This window comes from Cebus imitator, unplaced genomic scaffold, assembly GCF_001604975.1.
Source record: "Cebus imitator isolate Cc_AM_T3 unplaced genomic scaffold, Cebus_imitator-1.0 Scaffold123, whole genome shotgun sequence".
Lineage (NCBI taxonomy): Eukaryota > Metazoa > Chordata > Mammalia > Primates > Cebidae > Cebus > Cebus imitator.
The window spans coordinates 4,101,205-4,109,830 of record NW_016107438.1 but is presented as its reverse complement, the minus strand read 5'-3'; the positions used below and the strand labels follow the sequence as shown (position 1 = coordinate 4,109,830).

At 52.1% G+C, this 8,626-nt stretch overlaps 1 long non-coding RNA gene across 1 annotated transcript; it reads right to left on the bottom strand.

Annotated features, from left to right (window-relative positions):
* Positions 1-1,789: 1,789 nt before the first annotated feature.
* Positions 1,790-5,069, bottom strand: LOC119472913. Its single transcript, XR_005202090.1, has 4 exons — positions 4,857-5,069; positions 4,716-4,774; positions 4,167-4,377; positions 1,790-2,376 (listed from the first exon to the last, which is right to left on the bottom strand). It is a non-coding gene; the product is annotated as an uncharacterized LOC119472913 (long non-coding RNA).
* Positions 5,070-8,626: the final 3,557 nt, after the last annotated feature.

The following is an 8,626-nucleotide window of genomic DNA, read 5'->3' as shown; positions in this document are numbered from 1 at the left end:
GTATTCCATGAAAATTAAACACAAGAGAACTCATTCTCTTTTGCATCTAAGAGTGAATTTCATTCTATGGAGGCACGTTGAGGGGCATATTGAAACATGAAAGAGTGGTAAATTTGACATTTTCAGATGCCATCACAACATTTATTCTCTGTTGCTCATAACACTTTATGGTAAAGGATGTAAGTGGGTAGAGCAGATGTAAAGGACCAAATAAGATATTAGCTTCATCAGATGTACAACGGTGTGGAACAGTGGCGAGGATGGTTGTATGCTTTTCTGCAGGATTAAAAAGCTTAGCATCACTCCTCCCAAGCAAAAATGCAAAATTCTGTCTCACATATCACACCAGAGGGGTCTTTGGAAGAAAGGGCTGTCGCCTTGAGGTTCCCAAAACATGGCTTTTATATGAAGTGGGATTAAAATTTTTGCAGGACGTCTCAGGTGCAGAGATACCCAAAGACAGTGGAATGGTGTCTCAGAAACTTGATTTCCTCATAGGTCTTTTTTTTTTTTTTTTTTTTTTTTTGAGACGGAGTTTTGCTTTTGTTGCCCAGGCTGGAATGCCATGGCACGATCTCGGCTCACTGCAACCTCTGCCTCCCAGGTTCAACCGATTCTCCTGCCTCAGCCTCCCAAGTAGCTGGGATTACAGGTGCCCACCACCATGCCTGGCTAATTTTTGTATTTTCAGTAGAGACGAGGTTTCACCATGTTGGCCAAGCTGGTTTCAAACACCTGACCTCAGGTGATCCACCCGCCTCAGCCTCCCAAAGTGCTGGGATTACAGGCGTGAGCCACCACCCCCAGCCAAATTTCCTCATCAGTCATAATGGTCTATTATCCACAGCATTGTCGGAAAGAACCAATGAGATCAAGTAAAGAACTATTACTCAACAGATATCTGTATCCTTCCCCCACGGAGGCCTCGATTTCTTTTCATGCTGTTCTTTCTCATCAGGCTGACTTTCCTCTGCCTTTGGCCAGCCCCAGACCAGCGACAGTTTGAGTTCCAAATCCAGGAGAGCATTTTCGGCTATTTGCCCGTTGTTGCATTTTGGCCGGGTATGCTTCTGAGCAAGCAGGCTTTTACTGTGTAGGCAGTCTACATTTCTATCTTGGAGAGTTTGCCTGGAGCTGTTCATAAGGAAACTAGAAGCAGAAATGTGGCATGTGATTCTTAGAGACATCTCAAACATTTATTCTTCCTAAAGGAGCCTAGCTGGAGAGCAGAAACTGGGCAGATGCCTCTAGGCAGGCCTTGGCTGATTTAAAGACCCAGTCCTAGGCTTCACTCAACTGAAGGTTTATCAGACCTTCCCACCCATATTAATGCCATATTTCTGGGACCCCACACTGACAGCTGTTTCTTCCCAGACTCCTCTGGGGTGTTAAGATGTGAGCTGGAAGTCAGCATCTCAAAAACCATATCATGATAAAGGACTGTAGGTTTTGGGGCCAGGCTCAGTGGCTGGCTCATGCCTATAATCCCAGCACTTTGGGAGGCTGAGGCAGGAGGACTGCTTGAGCTCAGGAGTTCAAGACCAGCCTGGGCAACAAAGTGAGACCCCCATCTCTACAAAAAAAAAAAAAATTTGCTGGGCATAGTTGTCACACACCTGTAGTTTCAGCTACTCAGGAGGCTGAAGTGGGAGGATTGCTTAAGCCCAGGAGGTTGAGGCTGCAGTGAACCAAAATCATGCCACTGAACAGCCTGGGCAACAGACCAAGATCCCATCTCTAAAAAAATAATAAGTAAAAAGGCCAGCACTGTGGGAGGCTGAGGCAGGAGGATTGCTTAAATCCAGTTTGAGACCTGCCTGGGCAACATAGCAAGACTTATTTTAAGAAGAAGAAGAAAAAAAAAAAAAAAACTCTAGATTCTAGTCCCTCCCTACCACTGCTCCATCAAAAGTCATTTCATCTCTTTGGGTCCCCAGTTGTCCTTGGTGACAAGCACGGACTTGGCTTGGATGCCCTGTAAGGCTATGGTGAAGGTTACGTCCTTTGAGGGTGGGCCGTCTCTTCCAATGCAGCTTGGGTTGTGTGGACTAGCAGCCTTCATGCCCAGCCAGATCCCAATGTTCACAACATGCCCAGATCCTTGATGGAGGGAATCATGCAGCCTGTACCACTCGGTACCAAAGGCCTTGTTTGACGCACCAGTTTGTTCCGAGGCCTCAAGGAAGCACGTCCATGAATGAGAGGAATGTGTCTTAATTAGGAAGAGAGACACTGTTGCGTTCTCTGGGTCCTGGACTTCCTTTGGGTCTTTTTCTTCTTGAACCTTTTGGAAGCCTCCAAAAATCTACTTTAGGATGGCATTAGAGCCTTCAGGGAGCTTCTCCCAAGGGCTCCTTTGGCAGCTAAAGTGAATGGCTGAGAAGTGAAGTTGAATTAGGGAGGATCCTTGGCTTCCCACCACCACCCCCTCCTCTCAGAGCAGGAAAGGGGCTGGGGAGAGGAAAGCTGCCTTGCTGGGGAGAGGCCCAGCTCTGCTCCCTTTTGAACACACGGTGGCGCCATGTTGGTGTTAACCTTCCTCCCTTCCACTTGCCAGCACCCAGAGCCTGCCAGCCCCTCAGCCCTCCCCTTCATCCTCACTGGGCTGGTGACCCCAGCATGACAGCAAGCCAGACCAAGGAGGGTGCTGTACTAGGGAGGGTCAAGTTGTACAGCTGAGGGAAGCAGTTCACTTTACTAATAAGCCAGCTGAGACCAAGAGTGGCAGCAGAGGTTGGACTAGAATCTTGACTTCATTCAGTGCATTTTCCACTGGCTGCTCCAGATTCTCATACCCTGGGTGCTTCTCAACCCCTTTCCTTTGCCAGAGGCAGGAAAACAACTTCTCTCAGCCCCCACCTAGCCCAGGGACCTGAGGACCTAGAGCCTGGGACTGTGGCTGAGATGAACAGGGTTGATATGGATGAGAGAAACACTGGCCCCAAGGATGAAAGAAGGGGCTGGGCGCAGTGGCTCACACCTGTAATCCCAGCACTGTGGGACTCTGAGGCAGGAGGATCGCCTGAGGTCAGCAGTTCAAGACCAGCCTGGCCAACATGGTGAAACCCCATCTCTACTAAAAATTCAAAAATTAGCCAGGTGTGGTCGTGCATGTCTATAATCCCAGCTACTCTGGAAGGCTGAGGCAGGAGGATCACTTGAACCTGGAAGGTGGAGGTTGCAATGAGCCAAGATCACACCACCGCGCTCCAGCCTGGGTGACAGAGCAAGACTCCGTCTCAAAAAAAAAAAAAAAAAAAAAAAAAAAGATGAAAGAAGGGAATCTTTAAAAGCATTCATGCCACCAATTTCTAGTCTTTGAAGTTTCAGACGAATTTCTGTGGCTGCTGCTTCTGAACAAGGCTGAAGGAAATGTCACAGAATCAGCTTAGTGAGTTGCTTCAATGGAAACTTCATCCAAGGCTGATAATAAATAGCAGTTACGTAACTCAGCAGGTCACAGCACTAACTAAGCCCTTTATAGGCCATCAATCCACATTTATTTCCTGGATTTTATAACTGCTGCTGAAAGGGAGAAAAGGAGGGGCTCAGGATTAGGGAGAGAGAATCTGTGTGCCTGGACGAAACCTCCAAGCCTATTCTCCAGCCTCCTCTCCCACACACCACCTCTGCAGCTAACTCTCAGGGGGACGTGCCGAGTTCCAGCATATCTAGACACTGTGGGCTCCACACTGGGAAACCAGACCCCTGTCCCAGCTGCCCTGAGTAGACATGAGTTTTAGGCTGTTCATTTTCTCTCTGTCCTGCTTTCTGTAAAGTGGCAGTCGGGCTAGATGAGTTCTGGGATGCTTTTCTGCCCCATGATTCTAAACATTAGGGCATAAAAGTGGGTATCATGTTTGTTGCCCTCACTCCCACACCCCAATGTAAGCTGCAAGATGCTGTTGGATCCTCTTGATGGAGAAGGTGGAAGGGCATGATCCCAGCCACCTGATACATGGCACAGCGAGGGGGCGGGATGGGCGAGGCTGCCCCAGCTGGGGTGGGGAGCTGGAATGCACAGAGTAAAGGGACGCTTGCCGCATTGGCCTTATGGCGGTTATGACATACACATGAGCCAGAGCCAGCATGGACTACAGGGCTTCTGTGGGCACAGGGGTGTGGGCACAGGCCTGGAGCAAGGGGCGCCTAATAGGAGTGCTCACCATTCTCAAGCCTGGGGAGTTTGATGCCCAGGTTCAGGGCTGTTCCAGGATGCTCAGGTCTATATGAATGCCCAAAATTCCAGCCGGCAGGCTCCAGATGAAGCTTCTGTCTCTCACCCCCACTGGGGTCATGGAGACAGCTCCCCCAGCCTTCTCCAGATCCTACCAGCTGGGAACATCCAATGAGAAGCTCGTTGGGGAAGGGAAGGGCCTGGGGAAGAAATTCAGTGGGGAAGAGGATGTCAGAAGGTTTGTGGCATCGGGAAATGACAGGAAAGCCGGAGGGGAGTTGGTGCCAGCGGCTGGAGAAGTGACAGTTCTTGGGCGGAGCCTCTGGGGAACAGGAACCTTTGGGTCCAGGGCCCCTTTCCTTCAGGGCCTGGCCCGGAACTTGCATGATGGGATCGTGCGTTAGGGAGCCCAGGAGCCCCAGCCCACACTGCCCCTCTTGGGGTTTGGAGCCCTCGTAAGGGCTGAGTGGCAGAAAGCAAGGGTGGCCGCAGCCACTGAGCATCCCTGGGAAGGGACGGGGCTGTGTAGAAGGGTTACCCAGGGACAGGTGGGCAGTCACTGTGTCTCAGCCCGCTGGGATTGGCAGCAGAACTCATCTGTTGAAGAGAAGGTAGAGGTCAGGTGTCACATGGGAGGAAATTTCCAATAAAGACAAAAATGCTTCCCCGGAGAAGAGACCTGGAGACTGGGACTCAGCTCACACTTGCTCCACTGCACGCGGTCACTCTGATGTCCTTTGGTCCCTCTTCCCCCTCCCTCAACGCTCGGCCCTTCCCCCGCTGCTGCTGCTTCCTCTGCAGGAACAGCTGCGTGTCTGGGCTTGTCAGGAGTCAGCTGCGTCTCCAGACACAGACACAGGAGCCCCAGCGCCACCCCCAGCCTGACGACGGCACTGAGGTTTGGGAGGTGGTGGTCTCCTCCCTGTTAAACTGAGACCCAGAGATGGGGAGTGTGTTTGAATCCCGCAGACCCAACAAGTGAGTAGTGCCACAAAGGGGCCTCGGGGTCCCATCTCTCCAGGCGGTCTCAGATCAGTTCCCTCCGTCTGTGGTAGTCTGGTCAGCTATTCCGCTTGCACTGGATAAGCCAGGCAACGCTCAAGGGGTCCCGGGTGGTGACTCCAATTTGGGTGCACCAGCCAGTCCCAGAGGTGAAGGCAGTTACTTATTTGGGAATTATTTTTGTAGAGGAGACACTTGACCCCATGGCTGTCAAGGCTGAAGCGACCCAAGTGACCGCTGAGCTGAGTGGCAGGGAGGGCTGGTGGCCCTCGGACTCAGCTTCACACCACCTCCCAAGGTGTTCTCTGCCATGCCCCTGCCTCTGCACAGGGCTGCTCCTCAACCAATCCTCCTGCCTCCCTGGAGCTTGAAGGAGGTGCTTTCCCTCCCCCGTCCTCTCCCCTGTTGGAGCCTGAGGGGTGGCATGGTGAGTGTCCAGAGGGCGATGGCGGCTGGCTCCTTCCAGGGCCCGTTTTTTCCTTTTTCTTTTTCTTGAGACAGGGTCTCCCCTCTGTCACCCAGGCTGGAGCACAGTGACACAGTCATAGTTCACTGCACCCTCAATCTCCCAGGCTCGAGCTATCCTCCCACATCAGCCCCCTAGGTAGCTGGGACTACAGGCACGCACCACCACACCCAGCGAGTTTTGTATTTTTTGCAGAATCAGTGTTTCGCCATGTTGCCCAGGTTGGTCTCGAACTCCTGAGCTCCAACGATCCTCCCAACTCAGCTTCCCAAAGTGCTGGGATTACAGGTGTGAGCCACCATGCCAGGGTTTTCCTTGTTGATAAATGAGCATGGGACTGTCCTAGAGAATCTCCGCCATGGGCTGGGTGGGGCAGGCACATCAAAATCATTTCAGAAAGTTCCCTCATGAAAACCAGAATCTCCCTACTCCATGCCCGCCAGCTGCCATGTCTCGCAGCCATGGAGTGTGTGCCGGGCCCAGTCCTGGGTTCTTCATACATTGCCTCCCTTAATCCCCAAGGCGGCTATGGGGCACAGATTTCCTCATTTGACAGGACGCCTCAACCAACGGTTCTCAGCCTCACCAGTACTAACGTGTGAGGCTGGGAGACCCTTTGCTGTGTGGCCTGCCCTGTGCATTACAGGACACGTAGCAGCATCCTTGGCCTCTGCCCACTAAATGCCAGTAGTGCACCCAATGTCTCCAGACACATTCCTGCGGGGCAACATCATCCCTATTTGAGAACCATTGGCATAGACAACAGGTACCGAAGACTCTAGGACAGGCCCTTGTTTCAACCTGGATCACCCGATCCTAAAGCCTGTCCACTTGCTTTTCTCTCTCTTTTTTTTTTAGACAGAGTCTTTCTCTGCTGCCCAGGCTGGAGTGCAGTGGCATGATCTTGGCTCACTGCAACCTCTGCTTCCTGGGGTCAAGCAATTCTCCTGCCTCAGCTTCCCAAGCAGCTGGAATTACAGGCTCGTGCCACCACACTCAGCTAATTTTTGTATTGTTAGTAGAGACAGGGTTTCACCATGTTGGCCAGGCTGGCCTTAAATTCCTAACCTCAGGTGATCCACCCGCCTTGGTGTCCCAAAGTGCTGGGATTACAGGCATGAGCCGCCGTGCCTAGCCCACTTGCTTTTCTTCCTATTGCCTCTTTGGGAGTAAAAGTCCCTTTTGAAGTCTGGTAACAGCTATGACCCTCTTCCTGGAACAAGACTCCCACCTTTAATTTCAAGGAGTTTGTGGGTGCCAGATGCTTATTCATGGAGAGAATGTTAAGGACACCTGCCCAGCAGGAAGCAGACCCAGATGGGAAGAGGCCACATCATCCTGCCCTCCTTCCTCCTGACCCCTGTGTGATCACGTGGGGACCGGGACACAGTGTGTCTGGGGAGAGAGAGGTGAGGGTGAGATTGCCAATGGCGGAGGCGGCTGCCCTTTTTGGACAGCTGCCATGTGGGCACGCCCCTGTGTGTCCTGAGGCGGGCAGCTGTGCCAGCCCACGTGCCAAGCCTCACTCATTACCTTGCAGATGGGTGGCCCTGACTCAGCCGGCTGGACACCAGCTGTGGTTGCCCCATCCCAGGACATACTTCCTGTGGCTGAGTGACCGCCACACTTACCCAAGCATCCCTGCCCTGAAAGCAGGGGCGCCGGCCCAGCGGACTCCAGAGCTGGCCTTTTGTTCTGGGTTCTAGAATGCCATGAAGGTAGAAGGGTGGAGTGGAGGAGCTTTCAGATTTCAGGAAGCTTCCAAGTCTCTGTCTTTGTAGCATGTTGTTAAATACACCTGGGCCTCAGTTTCCCTGCTTGTAAAATGGGAGCGTTGGACTGGGTGATTTCTAATCATTCACACCTATTGAGCATTTTCTATGTGAGAGTTCTTCATATCTATTCTATCATTTAATTCTTTTTTCTTTTTTTTTGAGATGGAGTCTGGCTCTGTTGCCCAGGCTGGAGTGCAGTGGCACAATCTTGGCTCTCTGCAACCTTCACCTCCCAGGTTCAAGCCATTCTGCCTCAGTCTCTGGAGTAGCTGGGATTACAGGCACAACTAATTTTTGTATTTTTAGTAGAGACGGGGTTTCACTATGTTGGCCAAGGATGGGGTTTCACCATGTACACTCTCATTTTACAAGCAGGGAAACTGAGGCCCAGGTAGCCTTACAACATGCTACAAAGCCAGGGACTTGGAAGTTCCTGAAATATTGAGGTTTCTCCACTCTGCTCCTCCACCATCGTGGCATTCTAGGACCCAGAACAAAAGGCCAGCTCTAGAGTCCTCTGACCTCAGGTGATCCACCCACCTGGGCCTCCCAAAGTGCTGGGATACAGGTGTGAGCCACCACACCTGGCCTATCATTTAATTCATGCAATGCCCTATGAGAGAGGGGCTGTGATTATTAGCCTCACATTACAACTGAAGAAGCTGAGACTCAGAGAGTTTAAGTGACTTGTCCAGGGTCTCAAGGCCAGTAAGTGGAGGAGTGGTGGGTCCCCTGCCCAGGTCTGACCCAGCAGCATTGTTGAGGATGCCAGTGATGCTAGTGAGAGGCTATGAGTGTCCAGGAGAGGGATGCAGGGGTGACCTGCGGAGGGAGGAGGGGCAGGACCAGGCACCCCGCCCAGTGTGGGGAGCGGCTGCAGATGACTCGGAGGTTTGGAGGGTGGCGGTGCTATTAATAGAAATGGGGAAGTCAGGAGGAGGAGCTGGTTTAGGGCTAGAAGATGATGAATTCCTTCTTAGGCATGTGGACATGGATTTGCTGACAGGCCCAGATCCAGCCACAGTTCAATTAGGAAAATCAGCACCCATGAAATGCCTCTAAACGCCAACAACAGCCTTACCAAAATCCGATCCCCAAACCACTCACGCGGCGGGGCTTCCCAAGTCACCAGCCATGGGCTGAGGCTGCGGTGAAGAGTCTGCGGCAGCCATGCCCAGGCTCAAGTTCAAGTCCCGCACTGACCAC